General features: G+C 37.3%; 1 protein-coding gene across 4 annotated transcripts in view; it reads right to left on the bottom strand.

The window, feature by feature from the left end:
- LOC106878525 (GRAM domain-containing protein 4) overlaps positions 1-11,496 on the bottom strand; it is a 176,116-nt gene that overhangs the window by 163,667 nt on the left and 953 nt on the right. The window lies entirely within an intron of this gene.

Raw genomic sequence — 11,496 nt, 5'->3', positions numbered from 1 at the left:
GGGGGGGGGGGGTAAAGATGAGGTAAATCTTGCTAGTTGTGTTAGCAATAAGAGTGTGGCACTGATAATGATGTGTTGAATGTAATAATGATGGTAGAAATCGAGGGAGAATGTGGAGGAGGGGGGCACATCTAGAAGTCTCTAGTATTCTCTACTTGTAGTAATAGTAGTAGCAGTGGTAGTATTAGTGGTGATAGTAATAGTAGCAGTGGTGGTGGTGGTGGTGGTGGTGGTGACGATGACCTGAGTTCGTATGTTTTTTTTGTAGTTTTTCTTTTGCTTTTTAACCCCAGGTTATCCTGTAACAAGCTGACCTATGATCAAAGCCCGTCCTTTTTTTTATTGCTTCTATATTTTACTTTTTATTTTTCCGACTAAGCAAATCTAAGATGACATCGGTCCAGGCTATGATTTGACTGCTGTTTTTAGCTGACTTGTACGACCACGTAAAGGTTCTCTCGACCTAAAGAGAAGGTATGAAGCCGACAGACTTCAGGAAGAGGATGTCAGTGTGAATTCCAATGCAATGTTAAACTCACATGTTAAATAAGATGGAGATATAACCTTTGACCTGCACTTGACCTAAGTTGTAAAGAAGGAGTACAACCTTTGACCTAAGTATGACCTAACTAGCTCTGGTTTGAGTGTAACTTTTGACCTTTATCTTAACTAGGTGACTCAGATGGCGCTATAAGATTTGTGATGAAAAAAAAAAAAACTAGGTTTTCTTTTTAGTACCAAAATCTATTCCATTTCTGTCGAAGCCAATATCTTTGTGTGGTTGCTTGAGCTGTTAGAAATAGCAGCCAAATCTGTGTCAGATCATATTCTTCGAAAGAGAAAGACGCATGACAAAATACAATCCCGGATACCCGGATACCCGGCTTCCGGAAAACATCAACAACAAAAATAAAATTTTAAAAAAACGAGGAGGATGGTCTCGAAGGGGATTGATTGTCCGAAGGTTAAACAACAAGATGACCTAGGTGACTCACATAGTACCTAACCTTTGACATACATGACCTAGCTGACCTAGCACGTGACTAGTAAAATGTCTGGATTGTGTATGGTTTATTTTTTCGGTTCTCAGCTGGTTGAATACATCTTCATACACAATCGCTGCTGCTACTACTACTGCTGCTGCTGCTGCTACTACTACTACTACTACTACTACTACTGCTGCTACATACTACTACTAGTAGTAGTAGTATGTAGCACTGATTAAGTAATAAAATTGCAATTTCAGAAGTGAGTAATAACAACGTTAGTAAATTTCGTGGTTACTGCTGTCACCTAAGTTTCTAATCAAGCGAACCCATGATCAAATCCTTTCTAGCCATGACTATCTCGTCTGAATACACACACATACACGCACGCACGCACACATGCGCGCGCGCATAATGTACTAGTATGTATGTATACTTTTGTGTGTTGTATGTGTGTGTAAATTTCAACTATACACACACACACACACACACACACACACACACATATATATAATTGTTAGAGGACAACAAACGTTAAGTAATCCATAACAGCACTTACCTAGCGTACCTAAACATTTAGATCACCTGTGAACTAAACACCCATACTTAGTGTGTATATCTATGTCTTTCTATCTATCTATCTCTCTCTCTCTCTCTCTCTCTCTCTATATATATATATATATATATATATATAGAGAGAGAGAGAGAGAGAGAGAGATACGCACACACACTCACACATCAGTCTGACATCTAATGACATTTTCATTTGTTGTAGTTTGAAAGATACTTGACTGCTATTTCTTGCAGGTTGAGTGGCTCCTAAAAAGCTTTCTCAGTAGCTAGTAATAGCAGTAACAGCAGCAGCGGTGGTGGTGGTGGCGGCAGTAGTAGTAGTAGTAGTAGTAGCAGCAGCAGCAACAGTCGATCCTTTTCACCAGATGAAAGGAACGAAGGTGGGCAGACGTGTTCCTTTTTCTCTGCCATTTTGTCTACCCCAGCAGAGTCTCTTTTACCAGAAACGTCTGCAAGAGTCGTTTGATTGGTTTTTGTGAATCAATGGTTTGCTGGAGCATTTGGCATTAAATGAAATGTTGTTAGCACAGGTTTGAAGGCCATGGATGGATTCAACTGGCTGGTTTGGCAGAACCTTTACTGTATTTGTTCTTCAAATCCTATCACCAAGATCATCATCATTATCAAGTCCACTTTTCAATGCTTGTCAGATGGAATCTGTTGAGGCAGTTTTTCTACAACTGGATGCTCTTCCTGTTGCCAACCCTGACCTGTTTTCATTGACTGTTCCTTATTGCTGAAGCAGAGCTGCAGGTTCCAGGTTTTCACAGGTTCTAGTTTTATTTTGTATGCTTTCATGTAGCTTTACATGTAACATGAGTGGAGGAACATGTATAAGGTATATAATACAGGTGAGAGCAGGTCATGTAGCTTGCAGCAACACTGACCAAAATAGTTATTTTCAATGTTTTACTGTGTTCCAAAGACAGACAGTGTTGTTTGCTTCCTGTCTTCCATTGGAATTGTTTACCATCTTTGGAAAGAGATGAGTATTTTCTACAGGAAGGGCATCTTGCCATAGAAAATCTGCCTCCACAAAATCCTTCTGACCAGATCACATTAAACACTGATGATGATGATGATGATGATGATGATGATAATTGATATGGTGGCAGGTATTCTACAGTTTCTACTTTCCAGATTTACTACCAAGGCATCGGTCAGCCTGGGGCTATAGTAAAAGGCACTGAAGGTGCCACAGATTTGGACCAAAACCAAAACTTATTAATCTAAAAATGTATATTTTTATTTACAATCTTTTTTCTGCAGACTTTCAGTCAACTGATGTGTTCATATTTGTGTTGATATCATCACCATCATCAACCTCATTTAACGTCTGTGTTCCATACTAGCTTGAGTTCAAATCCCATTGGGGCTGATTTTGCCTTTCATCCCTCTAGAATTGATGAACGCCAAGCATCAGCCAAAATCAATTTAACAGCATCCTTCTATTCACAAATTTGCATCCTTCCCCTCCTGAGAGTCAAATAAACATCAATGATGTTTAACTCTAAACAGAAACTGGAGAAATTACCTGAAGATGTTGCAAACTTGTCTTCTGATGGTGATGAAAACTCTATCCTTGTTTCAAAGCCTTCTGAATCTTCAGCTAGGATGTCAGGGTCATAAGCATTCTGCTCTCAGCCTCTACACTTTACATGGCTGGAACACTAAACACTGAATCAGCCCTCACCTACAGAAAGATGCCCTCTACATCCTCCTGTTAATCACCCTCAACTGGTCTTAGCTTCTTAATTGTTTTCTTCAGTTGTTTCGGTTCAAACCTGTCTTCTACATGCAATTTCAAACTGGTCTTTCTGTGGAACTGCAACATTTATCTTCAGTGAGGAATGCATGCCATACTTTGACAAGAACTTCATTAGCCAAAGGCTGGTATATGACTTTCTTCAGTTGGTGCCATCTGCAATCTATCATTGGTGACAAATTTGGCCCAGGGTACCTTTTTGAAACCCTAAGGACTTTCAGATTCTTCTTGCGCTCTGAAATGGTTGAGCAGAGAGGACCTGAGTGCTGTGGTATGTTTTGTGGTCTGAGTCCTCAAACTGACAAGCAGCTCCAATAAAGTGTGAAGGACTGTTTCTGTGAAGAAGCATTTTGTTGTGTGTCTCTAGAAATCAATCGAACACAAAAATAACTATTTTAGTCAGTGTTGCTGCAAGCTACACGACCTTCTCTTAAATTTATTATATAATTTATACATGTTCATCCTCTCATGTTACATGTAAACCTACATTTATACAACATGAAACATAAAACTAGAACCTAAGAAAAATTTGGTTCTGCTCTGCCTCAGCAAAGAACCAATAAAATTTGAACTTTGCACAGGAACAAACATGCACACACATGCATGAATAAATACATGCTTTCCTACATACGCAACATGGCTAATTAAAAAATTACTAATTACAAACTGTTGATGAAACTGTAAAAATATGTAAAAATCTGTTGAACATTCCAACAGTTAAGCTTGTAGTATGTACATATAGATGTACTGATGTATGCATGTACTTATGTATGTATGTATGTATGCATGTATTCCCATTTGTCACAGTATGCACACTGATACTTACAATGATGCATATGCATGTAAACATACATGCATGTAAATGCTTATACCTGTGTACATATATATATATATATATATGTCAGATCATTAAGAATGAAATGTCTAATTTTCTTATGCACCAAGTTTGTTCACTCTAATATTTTGTCCTAACTTTATGTTTTGTCACTTATGTTAACTCTAATGAGATGGCATAATTGATTGCATCGGCCCCCAGTGTTTAACTGGTACTTATTTTATGGACCCAGGAAGGATGAGAGGTAAAGTCATCCTTGACCACATTTGAACTCAGAACGGAAAGATGGATGAAATACCACCAAGCACTTTGTCTGGTGGGCTAACAATTCTGCCACCTTGCCTTGTGTGTGTGTGTGTAGACAGATTCTACACATTCTCTATCATTTATAGACTTTCATTTATAGAATAAGTACTCTTTAAAGTAAATTCCAATTAAAAAAAGGAAATGGATGAATAAATTTACTTTAATTTTGAAAATAATGAAGAATTTAGCAAATTAATGTTGTCTCTATTAAGATGTTGTTTGTAACAAAGATGAACATGAAATTTTGATGTGAGGCTGTAATTTATAAATGTTTGCATGTGTACAGGAGGTGGACATTAAATGATGGTGATGATGATGATGATGATGGTGATACCCCCCCCCCACACACACACAGAGAAAAAGTTTACTTTACAGAAGCAGGTGCAGCTTCTGGCAGGCTGGTCTCAAAAAGTGTTAAATAAAAGCAGAATTGGCTGCTGGTTAAGAACCAATCGTAATCCTTATCTGGTGTCAACCAATTCTCTAAGAGGGCACCTTATTTTGATTGCTTTGAAAACAACTAAACTAGTTACATTAAGGAGCTGCCTTTTACCATCCAAAGTTTACCATTTCTAACCTTTTTTGATCTGCAAAAAGATATCTTTTTATAAAAAAAATATCACAGGAGTAAAAAGATAACCGGAATTCGTTTACTAAAAACCCAATCTTTCACCAAAGAAATTGGTTCAGAATTTATAAACACTTTTGAGGAGGAAGTTTTGTAAGATTACATGACGGCAGCAGAAAACCAGACGTCTAAAACTGATTGCATTCCTTCCTTCTTTTATCTACATGTTGTATGATTATTACTGTCATACAAGTGGAATCTTCCGTTTCCAATCTTGCTATGGAAACATGTCTAGTCAAGGGAGACTATTACTTTGCTTAGAACCAAGTGAGGGTTGGCAACAGGAAGAGTATCCAGCCAAGCACAAAAAAGAGGATGTTAAAATGACAATGATAACGATGATGAGGACGGTATGTCATCATCATTATCATTTTAACATGCACTTTTCTATGCTTGCATGGGTCAGATGGAACTCACTGAGGCAGATTTTCTAAGGATAAATATCCTTCCTGTCACCAACCCTTACCTGTTTCCATGGCTGGACATGTTCATTTACAACTATTATGTGATGTGAAGACAAGGGTACACAAATATGCACACGCATACAGAACACATGCACATGCTCATACACACACACACACATGTATTTACAAAGAAAGCTTCTTTGTGTTTCTGTCTGCCAAATCTACTCACTAGGTTTTGGTCAGACCAGGGCCATGGCAGAAGATACTTACCCAGGTTGCCATGCAATGGGATTGAACCCAGGACTACATGGTTGAGAAACAGGTGTGGATGTGTGTGTGTGTGTTTTCACAATAAAGTTGGTTGGGCAAAAGCAAGATTTGTTGACATCCTGCAAAAACACCAAAAGTGCTGGAGAAGATGTGCAATAAGGAAGCCTACCGAAAAATAAGGATTGGCATCACGATTCGATGGTATTCAACTTTGAATAGCAATTGTAAAAACTATGAATATGATAATGAAGATGATTTTGATGATGATGAAGATGATGATGACGACGACGACGATGATGATTGCAATGGTAATGATAATGTTGGTGGTGGTGGTGATGATAGTAATAATGAAATATTTATGTATTCATGGATGTATATGTATTTACACACAGAAACACACACACACACGTACTCAGTCCATAGCAAAAAACAAATTCAACATAAAACGGCACAAAAAAAAAATAACAAATGCATAAATAAACGACTAAATAACTAAATGAAACTCCATCTTTGATTCATAGTAAAGTATTTCAGATGCCAGGCTCCAGAATACAGCTTTGGCAACAGATGCTGGCAAGTTGGTGGGAGTGGGAGATTTATTGAAACACAAGAAACATCTGGGATTTACTTACTTGAGTCTGACGATGAAGAGTTAAGAAAGCATAGCTTTTGGTTGTTTTCCTTGTTAAAATCTGTTTGATATTTTGTCCGGTGATGATATGTTGGTCTGTGTTAGTGTTTAGCCCCAGGTTTGTCCCATGATCAGCCAAGCATTTCATGATCAAAGCTACGACCATCCAATCCCTTCTTTCATTTATCAGATATAGTGTACTTAATGTGCCCCTAATTAATGAAAGGGAATTGTTAGATGGGCAAATGATTTGAGGCAGATTTGTCTGCTAATTTTAGCAGATCATACCTGGTCACTACATAGAATAAGTGTGTGTGTGAGTGTATATATACATATGTCTGTATATGCATGGCCTAGTGGTTAGGGTGTTGCACTCATGACCAAAAGATAGTAGTTTCAATTCTTGGATGAGGTGGTGCATTGTGTTCTTGAGCAAAACACATCATCTCCCATGGCTCTGCAATCACATTGACACCTGACAAGTGTTGCAAGCTCACATCTACAATGAAAGAGAATCCAGTTGTGACCATTCTGTCTTTTACCTCTGTATTGACAGTCCAGAACCAATGCTGTCTTACGACATAAGCACAGGGTGCAGTTGTCCAATGAACCCACTGGTCTACGGTTCTAATGTTAATGTATGTTCGTTGTAGTTTTCTGTTAATAAAAACTAAATGTTGGGGACCCACTACAGTCGTTTGTCTGAGGGACTAAAGTGCTAATAAGAAAGCCCTGTCCAAAATTACATTATCCAAAATCTCCCTTTCTAAAGCGATGGTGGTGTTTGATTTGGGGGACGCATGGCTGCTCTTCCTAGCAGGTCAGACAACCACGTGAAGGGTCACTTGTTTATTCATCTCTAGATGTGTGCATATGTATGCACATGCATTTGTGTGTGTATAAGTGTTTGTGCATGATTCTGTGTGTGTTTGTGTGGATATATATATATTTACATAAATACAAACCTCTGAAGGTCCAAAGAGAATCAAAACATGCACAAAAAAAAAAAAGACACAATGAAATAACAGATTCAGAACTGAAACATGTCTGCAATATTTGTGGTAAGTCTTTTCACAGTCTCCAGTCATGCATTTGCGTGTGTATATATGTGTTTCCATGCATGTACATGTATGCAGATGTATATGTATGTTGTGTTTATGTCTATGTGCGTGTGTGTGTAGGTGTGTGTACATGTGAATGGATGTATTTACTGATTAACCTTGAGCCATAAAAGTGGATTAACTGACAGAGATGTTTCATTATTTCCAGATTAGCAATATTAACTGGTCTGTATACATTGTTGACAAAAACCAGAACAAACAGATGGCCACTGCTCCATTCCACAAGTTCTAATTTCCATGTGAACCTGTAACACACCTTATTTATTCCAAGATTATCATCTTTCGGTAGAACAGGATATATTTCTTCAGTTCTAAGTTCCTCTTTGAATTTCTTCCTTGATATGGCAACGATATACAAGTATCAACAGTATCATAAAATATTGTCATTTCCATCCATCAACCAACCATCTTTACTGCTCGTTATTCATGGGAAGATCCAGGGTGGGTGGAATTCTCAGAAACATCCTTCATAGGATCTGATCAGAAGCAATCATCATTTCGCTTTCCTGCTGGATTCCAAAATGTAACCAATTGAGACGATGGATGGAATCCAGTTTTCTGATTCTTGGTTTACTGCAAAGTCTCTTGTTGGATGGCTTGGCTTGAAGAATCCATCTTAGAATTCTTTCCTATGACATTCTGACATCCATTACCAGAGCTGTAATCAAACATTTTACTAATATCATTTTTATTTTCTCAGCAATAGGCGTAGGAGTGGCTGTGTGGTAAGTAGCTTGCTTATGAACCACATGGTTCTGGGTCCAGTCCCACTGCATGGCACCTCCGGCAAGTGTCTTCTACTATAGCCTTGGGCCGACCAAAGCCTTGTGAGTGGATTTGGTAGACAGAAACTGAAAGAAGTTCATCGTATATATATATATATATATATATATGTATGTATGTATGTATGTATGTGTGTGTGTATATGTTTGTGTGTCTGTTTGTCCTCCCAACATTGCTTGACAACCAGTGCTGGTGTGTTTATGTCCACGTAACTTAGCGGTTTGGCAAAAGAGACCAATAGAATAAGTCCTAGGGTCGAATTGCTCGCCTAAAGGTGGTGCTCCAGCACGGCCACAGTCAAATGACTGAAACAAGTAAAAGAGAGTAAGAGTAATACAATTTTAGCATGGCTACATCATTAATTAGTGTAATCAACTTGTTCTATAATCTCCTGGTTTTCCAGGCAATTTGAACATTTTTCAAATAAAATACCTTAGGTTCTGCTCAAACAATTCCCCTCCAGACATCTATTTGTTCTGCAATTAATTGATGTTCTTATGCATTCCATTCCTTTGTATGTTGTCTTCATGGTTTGGACAAAATATGTCGGATAAGCAGAGATCTTAAGTAGTCCAACTCTTTGCTTTTTGATATTCACCCATCTCCCAACCAATATAAACAATATAAACAAAATATAGCTGAGTTTAGGCTGAATTAAACTTGAGTGAGATGGCGAAATGATATTATCTCTTTGTGAAAATAATATTTGTTTATGAAAGAATGTAACGTGATTATTTTTAGAAATGATAAAGCACTGTTAGGTTTCTTCATGTCAAGTTGTTGTGTCAGCAGAATTCATAACTTATTTTCAGCTGTTTCATTACCATATTTCCATTGAAATAAACTGCCTTTGTTTTAATTAGTTTTGAAAATAACGAGGAATTTAGTAAAACAATTTTACTATTATTAAGCTGCTGTTTGGGACATAAAGTGATTTAAAACTAAAACCTTTCATCAAAATTTTTTGACAATTTAACACTTTTGTTACCATAATTTCTGTGGAAAAATGCTGACTTTGTTTCAATTCATTTTGAAAATAAGGAAGAATTTAGTAAAATGACTTTATCGTTTTTAAGCTGGGGTTTGGAACATAAATGAACATAAAATTTAGGTGGAAAGTTTTAATTTAAATCAATTTAATACAAGAAGGCCAAAAGGTTGTTTCAGGTATGTTAGCATCAAAGGGGTTTAAACATTTATAAATCACCTGTTAATTCTTTGTGCAGATCCAATAAATAATGGATACACAACAATTTTCAGTGTGGTTGTTAGTCACAAATTTTTAGTTGTTCACAATATTAAGTAGGTTTTCATGTGAGGACAATGATTACAATAAAATTTCATTGGGTTTTCAAATATTTTATTAACGCATATTTACAAGTGTACATCTAATAATATAATGAAACAATCTTCAGTGGCCATAACAGTTAGGAAAGTAGTGCAAGGAATTTCAATCACTGCATAATGTGCATTACACAACGCACTCTACAAGTTAAGGTCAGAGCTTTTTGTCAAGTGTACCATAAGAATGTAATAAAAGAAAAGTGAAAGAAGAGGAGAGAGCAATTCACTAAGTGACATAGATTCGACTCAGTGACAACTTAGTGGCTTTCAGACTTGAGGTTGAATTTACCAGCTTTTATGACTATAAGCAAAAATTCTAGAATCTTCATTAAAATTATTTGGCAAAAAAATCCATGCACTTCCATCAAAGTTTGGCATATGTATCATAATAATAAGATAGCCAGTGCTGATTGGTTGAGCCACAATCATTAACAACATTTAAAGTGAAGGATCTTCACAACAATGGACAAAGATGACAAGGGATAGAATGTCCAGCTGTGGTCAATCAGACCAATGTGTGCTCAGAAGGCTCTACTGCAGATCAGGCAGTGGTGGCCTGCCAGGATTGAAAAATAAGGAGTTGATTCTGGAATTATGCAGTTCACATTTTGTCTGTGTTCCTACAGTCCTGCAGTTCTGTTCATAAGAAGTGGTTAGGGTCTCTGTTGGTGTAGCTTCACCAGGTAGGAAGGTTTTATGCTTGCGTCTGCCAGGCTTCAGGGCTACTCTTAAATCTGTTCAATAAAGCTTTGGGTGTACCCTTGAAGTGCGTCTTCTGTGCTTGCATGTGCTTGCCTTCTGTTTGTTCATACCTTTTGGGGAGTGGTGTGCCAGGGACACTAATTACAGGCTAATAATTTATGTATTTTCATAATGTCACTTATGGTTTGTAGCTGTAATTTCCTAATTATCTCGTTTCTTTCTGGTTTCCTGAAGCCTAGCTTCTCAAAATTGCTGCTGAAGCAGATAGTTAAGAAACCATGTACTCCAATGATTATAATTATAAATCTAAAGTTATAGTTTGTATTAAGTAATTGTAGATTTCTCATTAGTTCAGCAAAGATGTTTGCATTTTCACTAATTTTTAAAGTGTTGGAAAGTTAAAATATTTTATTGACACAGTAAATAGTTAAGAGTAGCTTCATCTGTACACAGAAATACATACAGCATATATGTGTGCGTATGTGCATGTGTTTGTGTGTCCATGCACACATGTACAAGTACAGCCATGGCTGTTTGGTAAGAAGTTTGCTTCCCAACCACATGGTTCTGGGTTCAGTCCCACTGCATTGCATCTTTAGCAAATATATTCTATTATAGCCCCAGGGTGAGCAAAGCTTTGTGAGTGGATTTGGTGGATGGAAACAGAAAGAAGCCTGTCATAAATATATAAAGATATGATGGACTTACCCATCAAAGATGATGTGTGAGCTTTCAGCTTTTGCTGAACGACAAATGATTTGTTTATTGGGATCAAATGCTCGTCTTGCCGTACATTGGCTCACTCTCATCATCAAATCGATGTTGTGTGAACAGGTTCCACAGTGTGCCATGGTGTGCCACGTGTCAGGTGTCAAAGTGATTGCAGGTCAATGTGAGATGAAGTGTTTTGCTCAAGAACACAATGCACCACCCGGTCTAGGAATTGAAACCACGCTCCCACAATCATAAGTGCAACTCTCTAACCACTAAGCCACGTTACCTCACAAATACACACACACACACACACAGATACATGCATACATACACATATATACATAAACATACATATGTATATATGTATTTATGTGTGCATATGAAGCTACTCTTAACTATATACTGTGTCATATATATATATATATATATATATA

Source organism: Octopus bimaculoides, chromosome 11, assembly GCF_001194135.2.
Source record: "Octopus bimaculoides isolate UCB-OBI-ISO-001 chromosome 11, ASM119413v2, whole genome shotgun sequence".
Lineage (NCBI taxonomy): Eukaryota > Metazoa > Mollusca > Cephalopoda > Octopoda > Octopodidae > Octopus > Octopus bimaculoides.
The sequence above is the reverse complement of the archived record's forward strand: the minus strand, read 5'-3'. Positions and strand labels throughout refer to the sequence as shown.